The sequence below is a fragment of the Hypanus sabinus genome, chromosome 28, assembly GCF_030144855.1.
Source record: "Hypanus sabinus isolate sHypSab1 chromosome 28, sHypSab1.hap1, whole genome shotgun sequence".
Lineage (NCBI taxonomy): Eukaryota > Metazoa > Chordata > Chondrichthyes > Myliobatiformes > Dasyatidae > Hypanus > Hypanus sabinus.
The window spans coordinates 12,388,070-12,411,923 of NC_082733.1; the positions used below are offsets into that span (position 1 = coordinate 12,388,070).

The following is a 23,854-nucleotide window of genomic DNA, read 5'->3' on the forward strand; positions in this document are numbered from 1 at the left end:
GTGGCAAACCCATCAATAAACAGAAGCCTACTTCAGGGTTACAAGTTTCATTCTCACCAAAATATCGAAAGAGGGGGCCTGGAGTAACATAAAAAATTCAAAAACAATTCCTCCATCCAAATAATATCAAAAAGATTGAAACATTCCCAATCTTCACGACTGAATACATTGAGTTTAAATTTCAAGATTTGTGCCCATATGCCCTTCTATAAAACTAGTTGACAGCAGTTCATCAAAAATCTCATTTCAAGATATGCCACCATATTACAATTCATGATCAGTTCAACAGAATGAGCACAAAATTCAAAACAAACTGAGGAGCACTAACAGAAGATACAAATTCAGGATACAACAAACAAATAAGGTATTATATTACTGTTGTACTGAAACATTGCTTAATGACAAAAAGTGACAGTTATATATTTCTGGTTATAAGGTTTCCATAGTGAATGGGATCTAAAAGGAAGTTGCATATTGATTTAAACAAAATAGTAACCATGATGAAAGATGTGATGCTAAAAAGATCACCACAAAAAACAAATTAATAAAAAAAGAGTAATTGCAATGCTGGGTTGTACTGTGGAGTCCCAAAGCAGCAAGATAATAAAGCAAATGTACATGCAAATTTTTGAGAAATCCCAGCATCAGAGGCCAGTAAAATTAGGGAATTTCAACTACATGGCATTCACTGGGACAGCAGGAGTACTCAAGCCTATTTATTGCAAAGCCAGGAAGAGCGGTGTTACTGTTTGGTTTTGGGGAAAAGAGCAACTGCAGGCAAATCAAAAAATTAGCAGTGTTTAAGACCACTTTGAAAGCAGAGATCAAAATTTTGATCAATTTTGTATAGTTCTGGCAAAGGACCAAAATAATAGAACAAAAGCAAGGATTTACTTATTCCAAGGGTAATTTATTAAACTGAGACATAATTTAGCGAAACTAAACTGAAATAAAAGTTATTTCAATCAAAGACCATGTCACTGTAAATGCAATAAAATTTGTTCTCACCAACGAAGGTGGGATGGGAGTAGAGAATAGATTCCCAAATTTAGACACAGCTAGGTGTCACATTCAAGGTAAGACCAGATGCATAATAAAGAAAACTACCAAAAGAAAACAAAGGCTTAATTCCACAAAATTTGCAGGGTTCTTTTCTTTCTTTTTCAATCTTTTTATTGAGTTTCATATAAATATAAAAAAAACATAACATAATAATGAATAGGTTATGAATATAATAGACTTAAGATTACATTAATAATAGGATAATGATATCCTATTAAACATCAACAACAAAAAAGTACATCAATCAATCAAGTCTATATAATTATATGAAAAAAAAACAAAACTAATCATCAAAAGAAAAAGAAAAAAAAATTAGAGATGTGTGAAAGAAAATATATATATGAAACAAACACTAAACTAAAACTAACATGGGCAATAATAACAGTTTATAAGTATATGATAGTGTCAAAGAACTCCGGAACTCCATACCTGAACAAGAATAAACAGAGAGAAGGTCTGGGAAAGGCCAAATTAATTCATATGAAAATGTCGGATGAACGGTCCCCAAGTTTCTTCAAATTTAATTGACGTCAAAAATAGTGCTTCTAATTTTTTCCAAACTCAGATAAGAAATAGTTTGAAAAAGCCACTGAGACGTGGTAGGAGGGTTTACTTCTTTCCAATTTTGTAATATAGACCTTCTGGCCATTAATGTTACAAAAGCAATCATTCGTCTGATTGAAGGAGAAAACTGATTACCATCCTCATTTGGTATACCAAAGATTGCAGTAATAAAGTTAGGTTGTAAATCGATGTTCCAAATTGAGGAAATGGTAACGAATATGTCCTTCCAATAGTTATGTAAAGTGGGACATGACCAAAACATATGGGTCAGTGAAGCCACTTCTGAATGACATCTATCACATTGAGGGTTAATATGAGAATAAAATCGAGCAAGTTTATCTTTAGACATATAAGCTCTATGTACAATTTTAAATTGTATTAAAGCATGTTTAGCACATATAGAAGAAGAATTAACCATCTGTAAAATTTTTTCCCATTTATCTGTTGGTATATTATATCGAAGTTCTTTTTCCCATTGTTGTTTAATTCTATCAGACATCTCTGGTTGTATCTTCATAATCATGTTGTAAATAAAAGCAACTAATCCTTTCTGACAAGAATTTAAGGTAAAAATCAAATCTGAGAAATCTGTTGAAGTTGAGTTGGGAAAAGATGGTAAAACTTTATGTAAAAAATTTCTGATTTGTAAATATCTGAAGAAATTAGATTTAGGTAATTTAAATTTATTGGAAAGTTGGTCAAAAGACATCAAAGTACCTTCAAAAAAAAGGTCACGAAAACATTTTATACCTTTCCTTTTCCATATGCTAAAGGCTTGATCTGTCAAGGAAGGTTTAAAGAAAAAATTAAATAAAATAGGGCTATCAAGCACAAAGTTTTTCAAAGTAAAAAATTTCCGAAATTGAAACCAAATTCGTAATGTGTGTTTAATAACAGGATTAGATATCTGTTTATTAAATTTAACTAAATCAGCAGGAAGAGAAGAACCAAGAACAGAGAATAAAGAATATCCCTTTACTTCATTGCATTCCAAATTTACCCACTGCGGACACAATAATGAGTCCAAATCTAATTTCCAATACGTTAGGTTACGAATATTATTCACCCAATAATAAAATCTAAAGTTAGGCAAAGCTAAACCACCATCTTTTTTAGATTTTTGTAATTGCCTTTTACTTAACCTGGGGTTTTTGTTTTGCCACACAAATGAGGAAATTTTTGAATCAATGTTGTCAAAAAAGGATTTAGGAATAAAAATTGGTAAGGCTTGAAATAAATATAAAAATTTCGGTAAAATCATCATTTTAATAGCATTAATCCGACCAACTAATGATAAGAATAAGGGAGACCATCTTGTAGTAAGACGTTGTATTTGAAGAAGCATAGGTAAAAAATTCAGTCTAAATAAATCTTTATATTTCTTGGTAATTTTTATACCTAAATAGGTAAAATTATCAGTAACAACTTTAAATGGAATCCTGTCATTCAATAAAGTTTGCGCGTTTAAAGGGAATAATTCACTCTTATCTAAGTTTAATTTATAACCAGAAAAACTACCAAATTGAGCCAACAAGGATAAAATAGTGGGAATAGATCAAGATCAGAAATATATAACAGCAAATCATCAGCATAAAGTGATAATTTATATAATTTCTCATTACGGGTAATACCAAAAATATTAGGAGATTCACGAATAGCAATGGCTAAAGGTTCTAACGCAATATTAAATAATAAAGGACTTAAAGGACAACCTTGTCTCGTACCACGAGATAATTGAAAAAAGGAGGATCTATAATTATTTGTAAGAACAGAAGCAACAGGTTTATAGTATATTAGTTTAATCCATGATATAAAATTAGGACTAAAATTAAAATTTCTCAATGCATTAAATAAATATGTCCATTCAACTCTATCAAAGGCTTTTTCAGCATCTAATGAGATAACACATTCTGGGACTGTGGGTGATGAAGTATGAATTATATTAATCAATTTTCTAACATTAAAAAAAGAATACCGATTCTTAATGAAACCAGTTTGATCTTCTGAAATAATCTGTGGTAGTACCTTTTCTAATCTAGTGGCTAAAATTTTTGTAAGAATCTTAGAATCTACATTTAATAATGATATAGGGTGATAAGATGTACATAAAGTAGGATCTTTATCTTTTTTAAGAATTAGAGAGATAGTAGCTTCATAAAAAGACTGAGGTAATCTCTTCTTAGCAAATGCATCGTTAAAGATTTCACATAACCAAGGGGAAAGCAAAGAAGAAAAAGTTTTGAAAAATTCTACAATATAACCATCAGGGCCAGGAGCTTTCCCTGAATTCATTGATGAGACAGCCTCACCTATTTCGGCCATAGAGATAGGAGCATCAAACAAGCTACGATCTTCACCGATCAGTTTAGGAATATTCAAATTGTTAAAAAAATTATCCATCATGGACAGATCACCATCAAATTCTGATTGATATAAAGATTTATAAAAATCTTGAAAAGTATTATTGATTTCTTTATGATCAGTGGTTAAATTACCGTCTTGTTTACGAATTTTAATAATTTGTCGCCTGGTCGAAATAGCTTTTAATTGATTAGCTAACAGTTTACCAGTTTGATCACTGTGAATATAGAATTGAGCTCTAGTCCTAATTAATTGATTTTCAATTGAAGAAGATAATAATAAACTATGTTCCATTTGAAGCTCAACTCTCTTCTTATAAAGTTCTATGGTAGGAGTCACGGAATAAATCTTATCAATTTCCTTAATTTTATCCACTAATAAAGCAATATCTAAATATCTTTGTTTCCTTTTACCAGCGGAATACGAAATAATTTGTCCACGGATAAAAGCCTTAAAAGAGTCCCAAAGTATTCCTCTGTCAATTTCTTCAGTATAGTTTGTTGAGAAAAACAAATCAATTTGCTGTTTTATATAGGTGACAAATTCTGGGTCTTGAAGCACAGTAGCATTAAGTCTCCAAGATCTAACATTATTGGAAAAGTCCGGAATCTTAATAGATAACTTCAAAGGTGCATGATCCGAAATAGTAATAGAATCATATTTACAATCAATAACATCCATTAATAACCGATGATCAATAAAAAAGTAATCAATTCTAGAATAACTATGATATACATGTGAAAAAAATGAAAATTCTTTATCTTTAGGGTTCAAAAACCGCCATATTTCTGTAATTCCCGAATCAACCATAAAAGAATTAATAAGTAAGGCTGATCTATTCGGAAGAGTTCGAATAGGTTTAGATCTATCCATCAAAGGATTCAAACAACAATTAAAATCTCCACCCATTATCAACATATATTCATTCAGATTAGGAAGGGAAGTAAATAAACGTTTAAAAAATTCAGGGCAGTCAAAATTTGGGGCATAAATATTAACTAGAACCACTTTCCGATTGAAAAGTGAACCAGTTATCAACAAAAATCTGCCCTGTGGATCAGAAATAATTTCGTGATGTGTAAACAAAATTGAGGGGTCTATAAAAATAGACACACCCCTAATTTTAGCGGTACAATTCGAATGAAATTGTTGACCCTTCCAGAACCTAAAGAAACGTAGATTATCCTCCCTCCTAATATGGGTTTCCTGTGCAAAAATAATATTAGCGTTCAATCTATGGAATACCTTAAATATTTTTTTACGTTTAATCGGATGATTTAAACCATTAGTATTCCAAGAGATAAAATTAATAGATTTATCCATCATGCCAATATTAGTTGTGTATATCATAATAGATTAAAAAGACACATAACCCATAATTTAGGAAAAAGGAAAATAGATTCAGGAGCAACCGGAGAACATGACACCTCAACAATATTAATAATTTAAAGTTGGCCCATAAACTAAAAGCAGAAAAAAACGCAAAAGCATGAAAAAAGATCCCCACCCCCTCCCCCCACCCTTCAAAAAAAAGCCAAGCGGCAAGCGCATAATCTAACACTAACCTTACCCCCATTTCAAGATGGCAGCTCCATAAAAAGCTTTAAAAAAAACTATGTAACACCCATATTTAAATATAAGGTTGCAAAAAGAAAATATATGTCAATCAGAATGAGAAAACTAATATAATAAAACAAACAATCTTTAACAAAAAAATAAACATTAAAATTTAAGAGTGTAATATACCTTTAAAAAAAAAATTTCATATATAAATGCAAGAAAGATGACGTTTCAAAAGCAAAGACTTATGGGAAGAAGAAACGACATTTTGAAAAAGCCATCTTACAAAATATAAATGTAGATTCAACAATCTATTAAAAAAGTTTAATAATAAAAAAAATACCAAAATAGGATCAAAAAAGATTCAATAAACACTACAATATATATATATAAAAAAAACTAAAAAAAAATTCAAAACATTAGTCCCATTTCTAAGTACAGGCAAACAAATAAATGTTTATAAAAAGCAGAGTCTTATGGGAAGAAGAAACGACATCTTGAAAAAAATAAATCATTATTACAAGACGTAGATGTATATACCTGAAACAGAAAAAAAGAATAAAAAAAAATATTATAAAAGTTAAGAAAGCATCCATAAAACAGTGATAATAGTGAAAAATAAAAGCCAGACCCGTAGAACGGGATAAAAAGTTATAACCCAACTTCGTAGGTTACTTAAAATGAGATGGCACCCTCTCTCCGAGGAATCTTCAACATGACACATAGTTCAAGTTGCACTAGAAGATCTATATTCTTCAACAAATTTCTTCGCTTCTTCCGGTGTTTTGAAAAATTGCTGACTGTTATCGTTTAACGTAATTCTGAGCTTCGCTGGATACATTAAAGCTTGTTTAAGGCCAATCGAATAAATCTCTGCCATCACTGGTTTAAAAGCGATTCTTGATTTCATTACATCATAAGATGAATCTTCAACAATTCGGAATGAATTGGTGTTATAAGAAATCATGCCTTTTTTTACGAGCTAATCGAATTAAAAGCTCTTTCTCCCGAGGATAATGAAGGCGAACAATCACCGCTCGTGGTTTATCAGACAGAGCCAAAAATCTCGCAACTCTGTGAGCGCGGTCGATAACAGGTTTGGATTGCAAACCTTCAGCACTGAAAGTTTCCCATAGTAATTTAGAGAAAAATTCAGTTAAATCACCGGACTCAACTTTTTCGGGAAACCCGATGATACGCAAATTCTGTCTACGAGATCGGTTTTCGAGATCAGTAATTTTAAACTTATACTGATCCATAGTTTTAGCATTCGACTCTACCTTCTTCTCCAACGCTTCAATTGTACGTACTTTTTCACAAATGGATTTTTCAAGAGTCGCGATGTTATCTTCATGCTGCTGAATGTCCGATGCCTGCGATTACAGTTTAATTTCAAGCTTCTTCAAGTTCGGATATTTTCCTGGTAAGTTTATTTTCCAAACTTGTCAGTCTGCTTCCCAATCTACCATCCAATCTGCCTTCCAGACTCGAAAGTTTAATATCCAGTTTAGCGTCCAAAAGAGTAGAGATTGCGTCGATAGATACAGGTTCCTTAGACGATTTCTTGCTTGTAGCCATTTTAAGTTTGTCGAGATTAGATCAAATATTATTTTAGGAAGAAAAAGTTAATCAAAAGTATCAACCCATGTGATTAAATTCGAAAAGATTTAATTAAGGGGTGATTATAGTTGAAAAAATGAAGAGCGCCTAAAGGCAGATGTTTACGTCGCCATCTTGAAACTCCACCCCCAAAATTTGCAGGGTTAAATTACACAGGATATCAGTAAACCAGAGATGCATAGACATCTTCAGATAAATGAAACCCATTTTTTAAACAATGTTTCATAAAAATAAAATGGAAAAGAGCAAAACAGTGAGTGAAGATCCTCTTTCAAATGTATAACTTACTGCTTTGACAAGAAAAGCGTGCAACAGACCCTGGAGTTCAGATGAAACACACGGGAACAGATAAAACTGCAGCCCTGGATCAAAACAGTAATGCATTCCAGAAGGAAAGACATAGATTCAAACAACTGTTCTGCAATCCTCTGACTACAGGTACGTTGCAAGGGAATGGGAAGATGGTGTAGCATTATTAAAGGAAGAAAGACATCGAATAATTACTGGTGAGAGACAATTTATTGAAAGAAGGGATCCAAGTTTGATCAGTCAAATATGGATTTGTTCAGGAGACGTTTTGCCTGACTTTGAATTTTGAGTAGCAAGGTGAGCCAAAAGGGCAGTGCATTTGATAACCTACGTAGATAATAATGTAGGATGAAGCCATACACGATGGACAGATCATCTCCCTCCTTGCTGATTCCATCTGTCTTCTGCCAGTCCCTGCTTTACCCTTCCCTCTCCCCTCTGCATTATCAATCCTGACACAGGATCGTAACCTAAAACACCCACTACCCTTTTGCCTTCAGGAGCTGCTTGACCCAGTGACTTTGTCCAGAAGTTGTTCCACCAGCTGCAATCTCTTACCTCCTGGGTTGTGTTAATGGACTGGTTAAGCAACTACATGAGTAGGAAATAAATTCAATCCAGAAAATAGTGAAATCACATTATAAGTCAAACAAGGCAAAGGCATCATAAATGGTTGGTTACAGAGAACAGGGAAAGTGAATCTCCAACGATCAAAGGTAGTTGGTGCAGGAAGGTGTTCATTAAAGCACATGGGTAACTTGCCTTCAATAACACAATATACAAGGGAGTTAAAACTGGAATGCTGATGAGATCACAGAACTGAAAACCTATCTGCAATGAAGTGACTGGAACTAATGTTACTTCACCAGAGAAAGTGCCAAGGAGATTTAAAGGTGTCATCAGGACTGCAGATTTTTAGCAATTGAAAAGATACTGACTAAACTGATATTTGCTTTGGAACAAATGAGGTAGGAAAGCCTTAGTTTTAGTACAAAACTGGAGCAGCCTGGACTGGGGAAACAGGTAGGACCCACTACCTTTATGTGCTTAATAACAAGGAGACATTAGTTTAAGTTCATTACAAAATTACAGGGAGTGAAGAAATACATCTTCACTCAAAAAGTGTTGAATGTTTGAAACATGTACCCGAAAGGATGATTGGGGCCCGACACCTGAAATCGCCTGGTTAAGGGCTTAATATACTCTAAAAAAAATAAACAGCAGGGTTAGGGAACAAGAACTGAGGAAAAGTGAGATTGGCCTAAATAGTTATTAGCTTAAGTACAATGTTGGACTACATAACCCCTTTTTGTGTTCTCTGATTACTGATAATATTTGTTTCTTCTTACCACTATTTAGCCACAAGATGCAGCACTGTATTTTTGGTTAGAAATCAAAGGCAATTATACCAACATCAATTAGGAGATAACCTGATAAACCACATTCATCCCATCATAAGGCCTTCTGGCATGTGACCATAAACACCTCAAATCTGTCACTATGTTGTGTTGAAGATAGTGTAATTGACAAAGCTCCAAATGGCAAGTCACCAGATACGCATGGTATTGGTATGCATACAGGAAGGAGTAGCTCTCCCACCACACTGCCAAGTCTGCGGAGTGGTTAGAGTAATGCTTTACAGTGCCAGCTTAAGATTGGGGGTTCAATTCCCGCCACCGGCCGTAAAGAGTTTGCACGTTCTGCCTATGCCCACATGCTCTGGTTTCCTCCCATATTCCAAAGGCGCACAGATTAGGGTTAGTAAATTTTAGACATGTGATATTGGCGCTGAAGGCATGATGACACTTGCAAGCTGTCTGAGGCACATTTGACTCAATATGTTGATTATTGACTGAAAGCAATGCATTTCCCTCCCCAATTCAATGTAGATATGACAAGAAAACCATTCTGGTGAAAAGTCAAAGTGTAAGGTGGAAGTCGAGGTGCATCTTTCTACAGAAGATTGCTGACTGCCTGGAGCTTCTTTTCAACATGGAAATGGTAGTCAACTGTATTTCAACCCTAGCAGATGCAACCATTGCACAGCAAATGCCTCAGCTTCCACTGCACACAAACAAAACCCAGTCAACATCAGAGTACTGAAGTTGTAACACAGACCTGTCCTGCAAGCTCAGGTCATTGAGACAGGACTGCAGTGCTGGACACCAGTTTTCAAAACAAGCTAACATGGTACTCCCGCAAATTAATCTTCAATTAGGGTTGCTAGAGCAAACATCCAAGGAAGATGCACCAGAACACAACTGACAACTATGTCTTTACCATTGCTCATTAGCTAGTTACTCTAGCGTACCATTACTTGTTACAATACTATATGGCTTGAGATCAGGCCACCTCAGGATCATCCTTCAAATCAATCTGCTGCTTTCTTCACTGCATAAGCATCCTTCTATCCAGCCTGGCTACAGCCATAGGGAGAACATTGTAAAGACATAGAAGCAATGGCAAAAGCAAGAAGTCAGGAACTAGGGACACAGCAAAGAGTACAGAGTTTATAATTGAGGCTTTTGGCATTTATGTGGAGATTTGATGTTCGATAAAGGCTGATAAGGCTATCTTCAATAATGGCTAAGTGCTTGCCAGATTGATCAGAGGGAAAACTAACAGGAAGGAGAGCATAATGGAAACTGTAGTAGATGGTGGAATGCATGTTCCTTTCATTTTTTTTTCTTTCTTTAGAAGTGGACATTAATGACAGGTCAGTAATTAGTGATCATCTGCCCTGAAGAAGGCTACTGCAATGGCTGAACACAGATATTCCTGCAATTCAGATGAAAACACGATTGAGTTTTCAGAGAGAAGTGCGAACACAATTTCAGCTCAGGATAATGTGACAAAGGTCAATTAGTAGGCTGCGGTGTTTTAATTGTTGTCAGAAGCTGCAGGGATATTAGCAAGTTTTGTTCTGTACTTTGTAGATGAGTGCATCCAGAGTGTAGCAGTGGGAAGAAGAAGCAATGTTCATGCTGACATGAAGGACAAATCCAAAGGGCTGCTTTATCTTTCCTATATCAGCCGAAACAGTCACAACTGAAAGATATTCCAATACATTCTCAACATGCACTTCAGAGATGGTAGAAAGGCTATGCAGCATCAGGTGAGACCTTTGTTGTAAAGTACATAGTCTTTCACATACTCCTGTTGTCACATCTGCCAATGCTATCCATGTCCTACAGCTTAAAATAGAAGCTGTTTGCCTTACACAGTACAAATGTAACTTGCTACTTCTCAGTCAAAAACAAATATTGTTGAAATATAATTCAACATGCAGGCACTATGTCTGGCACCTCATTCATCTGTTATGTCCATTCCATCAAGGACCATTTTTTGTGTCTTGTAACAAATAATAATTGCCCACCATTTCTTTTTTATGTTCTGGTGCTACACAGCCTCAGCTCACAGTAGATGCAGCAAGCTACCGAAGCTAGAGCTCATCTCTACATTGAAATGTGCTCCAAGCATTGAAGCACTGGTGTTTTCCATGATGATGTAGGTATGAACAATACCATCATGCTCATTTGTCCAAGCCCTAATGCACTGAAGGGTCAGGTGTGAAATCAATAGTTCTCATTCATCACCGGGGGATTGAGAAGATTTGGTATATCAAAGACTCTTGCAAATTTCTGTAGATATACAGTGGCAGGCATTCTGACTGGTTGCATCACTCACTGCCTGATATAGGGGCTTCAATGCACATGATCAAAAGAGTCGTAGACTCAGCCAACTCCATCACAGCACAATCCACCCCACCAGAAAACACCTTCAAGAAGAAGTGCCTCAAGGTGGCTACGTCCATTATTGGGGACACTCACAATCCAGAACATGGCCTATCCTCGTCATAAGAGCCTAAACAGCCATGCTTAGTGTTTTAGGAACAACTGCTTTGCCTCCGCCATTAAATTTCTGAACAGTCTGTGAACGTTACCTCATTACTGTATTCCACTTGCACTATTTATTCGTGACTCATAGTAATTTTATGCCTTGTATTGTACTGCTGCTACAAAACAATAGATTTCATGACATTTCAGAGATAATAAACCTGATTCTGACAATGTCACAATATCTTGAAGCCTTTCAAAGGCTTCATCCCATCTAGGGAATTGATAACAAATCACTTAAAAAGTTTAGGAAGGAAAGTAGAACATTGGCCTTTATAGTAAGAACAGCTGATAACATAACAAAAGTCTTGCTATATTCTTAATATAATTGGAGTAAAGGTTTTAGATTGAAAGGCAAGAGATTCAACTAAAGATATTAGTTATAACATCTTTTTTTGAAGCGTTGTGGTGAACTATCGCCGCAGACAGTGAGGAGGTAGGTGGAGGCAAGGCTGGTTCGGGGGATGAGACGTGCTGGAGCATTACAAAGCACAATGTGTTTGAGCTGGGGTCACAGATGGAGTTCGCATCACTACTGGAGGTGGAGTGAATGATTCGGAAAGCAGTCAAGGAGGAGGGGTTTCAATGCCGGTCCACCTATCCTGGGTGCGAGGTTGAATCGCTCCAAATGCTGAGCCAATTTGCTGAGATTGAGAATGGCTTTGGGCTTGGCAGCCCAACTGCATCATAGCACTAGGGTCCAGGTCCTAGAGTGAGGCACTACCTGATGCCTGGACAATTTAAATGTCAGCACAGATAGTCTAGAAGCCAGAGTGTCAAGAACGTTGGTAAGGGTTGGGCTGACTTTGCTCACTCTCCTGCAAGTATTCATTCCTTTCTCAGAGGCCGTGAAGTGATCCAGTTGCTCCAAGTTTTTGCTTCACTGGCGTGATGAAATGGGAACAAGGCTGGGGCTTACTCCAGCTGCTCTGGAGAGGACCTGGGACAGTCTGGTTTGGAATGCTGTTGGCTTGCTTCTATTGTTTGCGTGATCTGCATTTTGGTTCTCTCTCTTTCTCTGCACAATAGTGTTTGGTCTTTCTTCTTTAAAATTGGGTTTTTCGTGTTTCTGGCTGCCTGTAAGCAGACAGATTTCATGGTCTATAATTGATACATTCTATGATAATAAAATTGCACTTTGAATCTTTGATGGCTGGGAGAGCAGGCTTGTGGTATAAGGGGAGATTAAGCAGAGTTTAATGAAATAAGACAATCTCACTGAATTGCAAAATTCTTATAAGGGACTTGACAAAACAAATACATAACTTATACTTTCCCTGTCTGGGAGCACCAGTGATCACAGTTTAAATATAAGGAACCGGCCATTCAGGACAGATGAGAAGAAATTTCTTTATATAGGGGAAATAAATTTTGGAAGTCACTTCTCAAGACAGGAATAGATAACATGACAGATTTTATGATAGTTAAGGGATATACACTCAGTGGCCACTTTATTAGATACAGTAACAGAACCGAGTGTGCTCTTCTGCGGCTGTAGCCAATCAACTTCAAGGTTTGACATGTATTTTCAGTGTTTCTCTGCACACATCATTGGCACACCTGTTATAACTCAACAATTTATATTGCTATTGCCCTCCTGTCAGCTTGAACAGGTTTGGCAATTTTCCTCTGTCCTCTCATTAACAAGTATTGATGTTCACTGGACTTTTTTTGCTATTTGCACCATTCTCTGTAAACTCCAGAGAATATTGTGCGTGAAAATCCCAGGAGATCAGCAGTTTCTGAGATACTCAAACCTGTACTGACAATCATTCCATGGTCAAAGTCCCTTTTGTCATATTCTTTCCCATTCTGATGCTTGATTGGAACAACAATTGAACATCTATTTATTTAGAGATACAACAAGGAATAGGCTCTCTGGCCCTTCGAGCCACACCATCCAGCAACCCCAATTTAACCTTAACCTGATCACGGGACAATTTACAATGACCAATTAACATATCTATTAAGTCTTTGGACTGCAGGAGAAAATCCTTGCCTTCAATGAGGAAGTAGAGACTCCTTAGAAAGGAAGTCAGGTTTGAACTCCAACTCCCTGAGCTGTAATAGCACCATGCTAACCGCTACACCACCATGGTGCTCCAACCTCTTGACCATTTCTGCATGCTTTTATCCATTGAGTTGCTGCCACATAATTGGCTGATGAGATATTTGCATTAAGGTGTACTTAATCAAGTGGCCATTGAGTGTAGAGCTAGTGCAGAGAAATGGCATTGAGATGCATAGTCATGATTTTTATGAATGGCAGGGAAGGCATAAGGAACAAAATAGCCAATTCTTGCTCTTATTTCTCTGTTCTTCTATACTTTCTTTTGGAGAAATACCATATCACATAGTTTAGAGTTAGTGACTATATCAAATTAACATGTAGGAGTGTCATAATACTCAGCATAAAATGCATTTCTAATGTTTTAGATTAGTCTACTTACATAATTGCTCATTAAATACCAGATACTTTAGCTCCCCACACTGGGAAATCTCCAACTTCAAGTCACTACTCTGTTCTTCAAATGCATGATTTTATGTTTTTCAGTCACACATTTCTTATAGAATCACTGCTACACAGCTAAATTGAAGCAGTCAAATCGACACTAGCATCATAGCAGGGCAAACTAGGTATACCTGGAGGTACTAGCTCACTCTGACAACTGAGAAACTGCCCATTACCTACACTGAATAATTCAAGAGCATAATAAAACAACAACAGTCAACTGTATCACTGCAGATACTGCAAATTATTGTAAGGTATCATCCTTGGAGTAAATATAACATACTTCACAGGATCAAAGACAACAGAACATTGACAAAAAGAGGTAGGATTATCGATCAACTAAAAAGGTAAGTAAATAGGCAGAGGGATATGGGAAGGGATTTCAGGAACCTAGGGCGATGCAATTGAACATGAAGCTGCCCAGTGGGGCATCAGAAAATAGCAATACATGGAACAGAATTTGAATTCAGAGACCAAGTAAGCTTTGGGCTGGAGGAGGTTTTGTGGATCAATAGTTTAATATCATGGAATTCTCTATCGACACCACTGATGATAATGAAAATAGTCAAAGGCCAAGTAGCACCAACTGAAGGAGACCACAAAAGGAGCAACATGTGCAGCCTTGCCACCATGGAACACAGTGCAAAAGCCAGTTTTAAACTACCTAGCAGTTCAATTTGAAATTTAATGTTATAAAGAGAAATCTAGCAAAGTATTATCCTACATAAATGCACACCTTAAATGAACAGCAAATCTCTCAAATGCCCTCTATGGCTCTATAATTACAAAATCTAATCACTGTTTCAGTGAGTTGAGAGGCAGAAGGAATGCTGCTTTATTCCTCCAACTCAAAATTTCGATTTTTAAATGCATTAGCAAATATATTAAAACTCTCCAAGTCAATAAAAATACAGACTTAAAAAATATCCTTTTCTTCTATTGACTCACTACTCCCAACAAAGCTCTGATGGAAAAAGATTTGGCTTGGAACAGATCATCACTCCTGAGCATAACATCAGCTAAAAGTTACCATCCAATTGGACCAAATGAGAACAAACAGTATTGGATCTAGAGAGCATAGATTTTCCAGAACTCCATGGAAGTTACAGAATGAATTATAGGAAAGCTGTGAACATTACAGGAGACCAAGGCTGAACTGTCAAATTACAGGCCTATATACTATGTTTTAATTTATCAAACAAGCACTGCATGCAAACATTATAAATTTTGAGGAACAGCAGATCAAAACAAAGTTTTGGACACACAGGTCACAGTAAGCAAATTTATAGATTTGATGGTTACAAATCTAGCAAAATTAGCTTACACAAAGGTTTTCTTCGATTTCAGAGCAAGTACTTGACAGAGGTATATCTGACGGATTTTTGAATAAAATTTCACGCTATGATAATGCAGAAAGATGCCATTTGGCAATACTGGCAAACTAGAACATAATGAAATTTGTATGATACAAGTTTTAGATTTGCACTCCTGGCTGCTGCTGGAAACATTTTTTTAAATCAATAGGCATGACTGTGTTGTCTGGAATTAAAACACTTAATAAATGATCATTATGCATATTATTCACCTAAATAAACGGGGTTTATAAGGACTAGGTCTGTATTTATATGTGTGCATGGATAGGGAGTTGGAACTATGATTATGTCCACAATCAGAGAAACAGACTAAATACAGAAGTGTATATTCAACAAATTAACTTAAAAACTGAAGTTCCAATATCAAGGGGATAATTCTGTAAGGGACTGATTGGAATTTTTCTGCAATGAAAAAAAATTCCAACTCTTCCCTCTTCTATGACATTCATAAACAGCTTGAAATGGAAAGTATCAAGAATCATTGCAGGAAGTTATAATTAATGAAGGTTTTATTGCTTGATGATGTTCAATAACACCAAGTTTCATCAAAACAAAAGCACTGGTTCTTCGTAATGTATTTGAATCAACACTAGTAGATCACAGGAATCTAAACAGCAAAGTGTCATATGCTATGCAGCCATGCAATACGCTCCAGCTCAAAGCACACCTCACCTAGTATTCAGTGAGAATAAAAAAAACAGAAAATACTGTTTGACCAGAATGTTTCCAACATATTTTGCTTTTAATTCTGGTTTCCAGTGCCTGCAATAGCTTTGTTTTTTTGAGAGGTGCTTCCTAGGAGCAACATCCAGCAGTCAGGATTAGGATAGTAAATTTGATTCAAGATCCTGAAACCAATCCTCAAACCCCACATTGTACTAACTTAAAACGATGTTTACCAGGTGACATGTAGTCAAACTGCACCCAATTTTTAAGTTAACTCATCCTCAAGGGACAAAAAGAACTGACCAAAATGTCAGTTTACAATGTCAGACACTTAGATTTAATCTAAGCGAAGCAAAATCGAGTAATTGCACAGCAGAAAACAAAACAAGATACTAGTTACAAAAATACTTGATAACAAAGACTGAATAGAGCCGTCAATTGTCAAGAGAGCAAGGAGAGACTCTGGAAAAATTGTTTTGCAGGAGTACATGGTAGAATTAGGACAGACAAAAGGAAAACACTCAATACAGTGGAAGAGATCTGAATATTCTATTGGTCGCACAATTGTGTTATTTTTCTCTCTCTCCGCAGTGATTTTGGTCTTTCTTTTTAGTAAATTGGGTTCTTTGGGTCTCTTGCTTTATGGCTGCCTGCAAGCAAACAAATCTCAAAGTGAATAATTTATACATTTGATAATTTATACATTTGATAATAAATGTACCTTGAATCTTTGAATATTTTGAAAGGGCATCATGATTCTAGTTATGAATGCTCTAGCATGGCCCTTAGTATACCCTGATGAGAAGAGACTCAGAACCTCCTCAAAAGATGTAACCAATGGACTAGAAAAAATTAAGTTTTTTAAATTAAGTTTTTTTTTGTTCATTATGCATATGCATTCTACTGGGGAGTCTTCTGCAAAGGTAAGATATATCAACAGCTTCCCATGACAGACTTGCCAACTGGGCTGCAGGAGAAATGGTGCAAGTTATGAGAGGAAACAAGCTGCTATACCACAATAAATGTGATTATCCTCCTGGTAAAGGAAAACAAGCCATCTACACTTCAGGGAGTAAAGTATCTTCCACAGCTCCCAGCAGTTCTCCCTCTCCTATCCAATAATTCATTTGAAAGGTAATTTTAAATTCTTACTGAAGTGTGCATTAGATCGAGAGCAGCAGAAGTGCAGGCAACCACTTTGGCTGTTAGCATACTGCTGAAAGGTTCGATTGTGCCTCAGTCCCTGGCCAAAGTACTATTGGAATGAGGGCAGAGCAGCTGGTGATGGCGAGAAATTCAATGAAGTCAAAAGAAACTGCAAATTCCAAAATCTGGAACAAAAATAAAACTGAAAGCCATCAGAAGGTCAAACAGCACCTCTGGAAGCAAGAAGTACAAGTCAATGTTTTGGGCTGAGATCCTGTATCAGGACTGATCAACTATTTAAAGTAGATCTGTCACGATGCAACCTGAAACAGTGGCACATATCTTATGCCTCCACAAATTCTGCCTGACACGCCGAGTTCCTCCAGCATTGTTTTTTGTAAATAGAGTGGATTTCAGTTAATTAAGCCATTAGTTAATTTGGACAGCTACTTATTTGGGACAACTCTTAAAGAACAAAAACAAATTGAGAAAATAGCCAGGGGTTCCTTCATTTGAGACACTATACTGCTTAATTGTGACAGGAAACTGCTGCTGAGCATTTCCTAACTAGCATCAGTCATGTGCACATTGCGTGGCCGTTAGACACTACACCATGCTTAGAACGAGCACTTTTTAAAATAGCATCATTTACAAGTTTGTGAACAAAAAAGGAGTCATTTTTGTTACTGAAGGTTGGTGAGTAATAAACAGTAAGATAATTCAGAACTATTTTGCTTACCGCAGTTTCAAGCATTCACTCTTTCAGATGCCAAAACCAGCCAGGAGTGAAAATGGAACAAGTTAGGAACTATGAAAGATTTGAAAGTATCAACAATCATCTTGACTGTTACAATTGAAATGAAGATTTGGAGGATGCAATCGAAAACATTGTGTGAAGGCCGTCCATTATCTGCACTAGGTGTTTGCACTGATTGTTTATTTACAGAAATCAAAAGAACACGACAGCATACACTGACTAAATTCTTCCGTCGATAGGTTTTAAAAAGTAATACAGTTTTATAGTACCGTAGTCTTGCTCTAATTTATTCAGTTAAATGGCAATTTGTCTTTTTCATTCCCTTTTAAAATATTACCACAAATTTTTGGCTAATTGAGGCAGATGTTAAAATGTACTGGTCCCAATGTGTACTGGAATCCACTGCAATTCGATTACCCGCCATACATCCCAGTCTGGTAGTTTTCTTCAACAATGTACTGAAACAAAGCCCGAAAAGCTAAAATAATTTCCATACTGGTGTACAAGAGTGATTAACACCTGAAAGTGACTGGCAACTTTCCTGATAGATTCAAACCCCAAAAATTCTTATTTTTCCAGAAAAGACACAAATCAATATTTGGATGCAAAACAAGCTAAATGTGTTATATAATTTAAATTATAGGGATTAGAATCTATAAGAAAGGGAAAATCTAATTTCAGCCGGATTACATTTTTATGAAACATTAATGAATGGGAGAGGATTGATAAATGCAGCAAAGCATGTTGTGTATACAGATTCTACAACGTGTGGTTAATTGTTCTTTTCACAGCTGGATGCTAATACAAGGTGAGATCCAGATGTTAGCATTATGATCACTGCTCTTTTCTCTAAAATGGCAGTTAAAATTCAATACATCATCTACCACAACTTTCACCATCTCCAAAGGGATCCTACCACTAAGCATATTGCCTTCCTTTTGCCTTCCCCCACACCACTCTTCACTTTCCACAGGGATCACTCCCTTCACAAATCCCTTGTCCATTTGTCCCTTCCAGCACTCATCCTTGCAAGCAGCTTAAGTGCTACACCTGCCCATTCACCTCCTCCCTCATCTCCATTCAGAGCCCCAAACAGTCCTTACAGGTGAAGCAACACTTCACCTGCAAATTTGCTGGGTTCAGTACTCTCAATGCAGCCTCTCTTACATTGCAGAGACAGTCGTGTATTGGAGGACTACTTCATTAAGAGCACCTTGGCTCCACTTGCCAAACATGGAACTTCCTGGTGGCCCAACATTTTAATTCCAATTCCCACTTTGACATGTCAGTCCATGGGCTCTTCTTGTGCCGAAATGAGGCCATCCTTAGGGTGAAGGAGCAACACCTTCCTTATATTCCAGCTGAGTAGCTTCCAACCTGATGGCATGAATATTAATTTCTCCTTCTGGTAATTTTTCCCCTCACCTTCTCTTTTTCTATTCCCCACCCTGGCCTTTTGCCTCTTATCACCTGCCTATCACTTTCCCCTGGGTCCCTTCCTCCTTCCCTTTCTCCTACAGTCCACTTTCCTGTCCTTTCAAATTCCTTCCTCTCTAGCTCTTTACCTTTCCCACCTACTTGGCTTCACCTATCACCAAGCTAGCCTCCTTCCCCTCCCCCCCACCAGCTTTTTATTCTGGAGTCTTACCCCTTCCATTTCAGTCTTGAAGAAGTGTCACAGACCAAAACATCAACAGTTTATTCATTTCATAAGTGTATCAAAGGTCATAATACAGGAGTGAGACTGAAAATTTTGGCTGAGGTGTAACAACACTCTCTCACTCAATGTCAGTAAGACCAAGGAACAGTGTTCCTGAGTGCCACTATCCCAGAGAACCTGTCCATCAAACAAACAAATTGCGAAGAAAGCACGACAGCACCTCTACTTCCTCAGGAGTTGGCGGAGATTCTGCATGTCATCAAAAACCTTGGCAAAGTTCTACAGACATGTGGTAGGAAGTGTACTTACTGTCTGCATTACAGCCAGGTATGGGAACACCAATATCTTTGAGTGGAAAATCCCACAAAATGTAGTGGATTCGGCCTGGTACGTCATGGGTAAAACCCTCCCCATCATTGAGCACATCTACATGAAATATAAGCAGCATCCAAAGACTCTCACCACCCAGACAATGTTCTTTTCTCGCTGCACCCTTCAGGTAGAGGGTACAAGAGCCTCAGGATTCTCATCACTAGGTTCAAGAACATTTACTATCCCTCAACCATCAGGCTCTTGAACAGAAGGGGATAACTACACTCATTTAAGGACTCTTTAATGCTTGTTATTTATTGCCATTTATTCATTATCTGCATTTGTTTACAGTTTACAGATTCTGTTTACAGTTAGTATTCTATAGATTTGCAAAGTATGCCTACAGAAAATGAAACTCAGAGTTGTAAATAGTGACATGCATGTACTCTTAATTTTACTTTGAACTTTGATTTCCATAGATGCTGCCTGACCTGCTGAGTTCCTCCAGCATTTTGTGTGTTGGTCGAGGTTTACAGCATCTATAAACTTTCTCCAGTTAAGATTCCTGCAGAGAAGCTACAGTATTGCAGGTGACAAATTTTTTTAGGTGAAGTAAACATGAAGAGCACAGTAACAACAAAGGTGCAATATACAGATTTTAAAGAGATGTGAAGTACTATATTGTGCAAGCAATTAGAACAGAAAATTTAAAAAAAAGTACTTTGTAAACATAGAAGATAGACCTGGTGCTTCAAGTGTACATAACGTTGAAGGCACAAGGCCATATAAAAAGGTACATGGAATACTAGGCTTTATATAGTAAAAAGTACAAAATAATTTTTTTAATATAAACTGTGAATTATTCACCCACTGAGGTAATGTGTACAATTCTGAGGATTTCTCGTCACAGGCGTGATAGGGTTCAAAGAAAGTTATTGGCAGCATGGATACCAGAATTTAGATGAACAAGATGAAATCTGCAGATGCTGGAAATCCAAGCAACACACACAAGATGCTGGACAAAGTTAGCAGGCTAGGCAGCATCTGTGGAAAAGTGCATAGTTGACTTTTCAGGTCGAAATCCTTCATCTGAACTGAAGAAAAAAAGATGAGGAGTCAGAGTTAGAAGGTGGAGGGAGAGGAAAAAAAAACACAAGGTGATAGGTGAAACCGGGAAGGGGGTGGGGTGTGAAGTAAAGAGCTGGGAAGTTGATTGATAGAAGAGATAGAGGGCTGGAGAAGGGGAATCTAATAGGAGAGGACAGAAAGGCATGGAAGAAAGAAAAGGGGGGGGGGGGGTAAGGGCACCAGAGGGAAGTGATGGGCTGGTAAGGAGATCAGGTGGGAGGAGTTCATCCTCAGGGTCCCCTTAAATATTTCACCTTTCACCCTTAACCTCTGCTCTCTCCTCTCACTGAAACTCAACATTTTGTGATATACATGTAGAATGTCTGAAATACATCTTATGGAAATGTTTGTTTGATGAACTTCAATAAAAAAATAAATTACAAAAAAAAAGAAACTCAGTAGAAAAAGCCTGATTGCATTCAGCCCATCTACACCCCTCATAATTTTGCATACCTCTATCAAATCTCCCCTCATTCTTCCATGCTCCATGGAATATAGTCCTAACCTATTTAATTTTTCACTATCTCAGGTCCTCAGTTACCAGCAACAACCTTCTAAATTTTTTCTGTCTAAATTGTTGATACCTTTCCTGTAGGTAGGTCAGCAGAACTGCACACAATACTCCAAACTTGGACTGACCAATGTCTTATACAACTTCAATACAATATCCTATCTCCTGCACTCAATACTTTGATATCCAAAGGCCAATGTGCCAAAAGCTCTCTTTATGAACCTATCTACCTATGACACCATCTTCAAGGAATTGCGGATCTGTATTCACAGATGCCCGTTTTATGTTAAGCAGCAAATGAGAGGAAAGGGAACATCAATGTTTCAGGATGAAACTGTGCAGAACTCGATGCAGGGTTTTGACTTGAAACATTAAGTGCTCAGGATGGTTACTTCAGAAGAACCATTAATTAATGACAGTTTTTTGCAAAAGAAATAGAACTAGGTTTTTTTTTAAAATGTAAAGTTATGATCTAAAAAGGTAATGTGTGTAGAATCAGAGTGGTTACAGCTCAGGAAGTCATTAAGTCACTCGTGTCTGTGCCAGTTCTTAGCCAAGGTAACTGAATCCACATCCAGCCACTTCGCCAGGGCCTTTCAAATGTTCATTATCCTAAATTTACGTAATACCCTCTTGAATATTGCAGTGAACCTGCCTGCCCCACAAGGCATACATTCTAGATTCCAACCAGAGGTTGCATTACAAAATTTTTTCCTGCCTCTATCCACTCAGCAGAAGCCCTTCATCATTCTTCTACCATCTCTCCATTTTAATTTACACTTTAATTTTGCCTTGCAGCCTGAATGGCCAACTCTTGCTTCTTGTTACATCTTTGAAAAATCCAGCAAAGACAGTACAGCAAAAATAAACAGTATGAATGTGCTCAATTAAAGTGAGAGACAGCAACAGAAAATCTGAGTCTTTGCATTTCTGGCATTGGCACAAATGCAAGAACATGCATCAGAATAAATATGAACTATGATGTTTTAACGTGGTAGTATTTGGCTACAAAAAAACAAGCAAACTGTCCAACTAAAATGAATGTCACCAAAGACACTCACAAATTGATGAACCATGGAGAGCAATCTAACTGGCTGCATCACCATCTGGTATGGGGAGTGGAGGAGAGAGAGAGGGGGTGTTACTGCACAGAACCAACATAAGCAGCAGAGAGTTGTAAACTTAGTCAGCTCTATCATGGCACTAGCTTCTGTAGTACACAGGACATCTTCAGAGAGCAATGTCTTAAAAAGGCAACATCCATCAATAAGAACTCACATCACAGGTCATGCCTTGTTTTCATTGCTAATATCAGGAAGGAGGTACAGAAACGTGAAGGGACACACTCAACTATTCAGGAACAGCTTCTTCCTCACTGCCATCCAAATTTGAACGGACATTGAACCCATAAACAACACCTCACTACTTATTTCTATTTTTGCACTACTTAGTTAATTTAACTATTTAATGTAGATACCTACTGTAATTCACAGCTTTTATCTATTATCATATATTGTAATGCACTGCTGCCGCAAAGATAACAAATTTCACGACATATGCTGGTTATGTTAAACCTGATTCTGATTGTGTACATACAAAGCTATTAAAATATTAACAGAAAACGCTGCAAAACGTATCACCATCGACAGAGAGAAGTTAATATCAACTATAACCCCTGCTCAATTCACTCTATAGACTTGTCATGAGAACCGCTGATTAATTCGCATTCGCGTTCAAGTTAGGGCAACCTCTAATGCTGAAGATAACCTTCCACCCAATGCGGAAAGAAAACTTCAGTTGTCAAGTGAAACAAGTGAGTGAAGGGAGGGCCGCCCGGGTCTTGCAGCAATTGGAGCTGCAGCTCTCAGGAGCCGCCAGAAGGGCCGAGGCCGGGGAAAGGCCGGGGCCGGGTCCCCCCCAGGTGTGTCTCGCCCTGCCTTCACCATGATGAGGCAGATCAGCCGCGACCCCCCACCCCCCACCGCCGCCCACACTTACATTCCTCCAGTGTCGGTCGGCCTCCCTCTTGCCCCACATTACACCATCTCCATGCATCCTCTTTCTGCGCTCGGGCCGGCCAGCCCACCCCGCCCCCCACAGCCTCCAGCCTCGCTGACCAACGCCGCGACGCCTGACAAGAGGTCCTCGCTGCACAGGGCGCCCTACCTGCTCGGGAGCTTGTGACCGGGGACGGAGCAGGCCCCGAACGCGACCAGTGAGCCGTACGCAATTTCCTGGAGAACTTGTTGCTGCGGAGCCATCTCAGGCCCGGCACCGGCAGCCGCGCGGCTCCATGTGCGCATGCGTAACCCCGCCCCGATTGTCCGGCCCCTCGGAGGGCTCCCAGCTCGGCGCATGCGCGGTGTCGGGAGACCGGCGATGGCGGCGTCTGGTGAGTGTGCGCGTGCTCGGAGGGA

At 37.7% G+C, this 23,854-nt stretch overlaps 2 protein-coding genes across 8 annotated transcripts in view; one reads left to right on the top strand and one right to left on the bottom strand.

The window, feature by feature from the left end:
• The window catches only part of asb7 (ankyrin repeat and SOCS box containing 7), a 73,209-nt gene extending 49,472 nt beyond the window's left edge, over positions 1-23,737 (bottom strand). For 2 of the 3 annotated variants that reach the window (XR_009508308.1, XM_059952620.1), the window contains exons 1-2: positions 23,604-23,724; positions 1,009-1,103 (exon numbers count right to left, since the gene is read on the bottom strand). The gene's annotated coding sequence lies outside the window, so the exon portion shown is untranslated. Of the gene's footprint in view, positions 1-1,008; positions 1,104-23,603 lie in introns of all 3 variants that reach the window. The other variant, XM_059952621.1, reaches the window with a different exon arrangement.
• The window catches only part of lins1 (lines homolog 1), a 51,433-nt gene continuing 48,668 nt past the window's right edge, over positions 21,090-23,854 (top strand). Inside the window, exon 1 of one of the 5 annotated variants that reach the window (XM_059952618.1) lies at positions 21,090-23,250. The gene's annotated coding sequence lies outside the window, so the exon portion shown is untranslated. The other 4 variants (XM_059952615.1, XM_059952619.1, XM_059952617.1 and 1 more) reach the window with 4 other exon arrangements.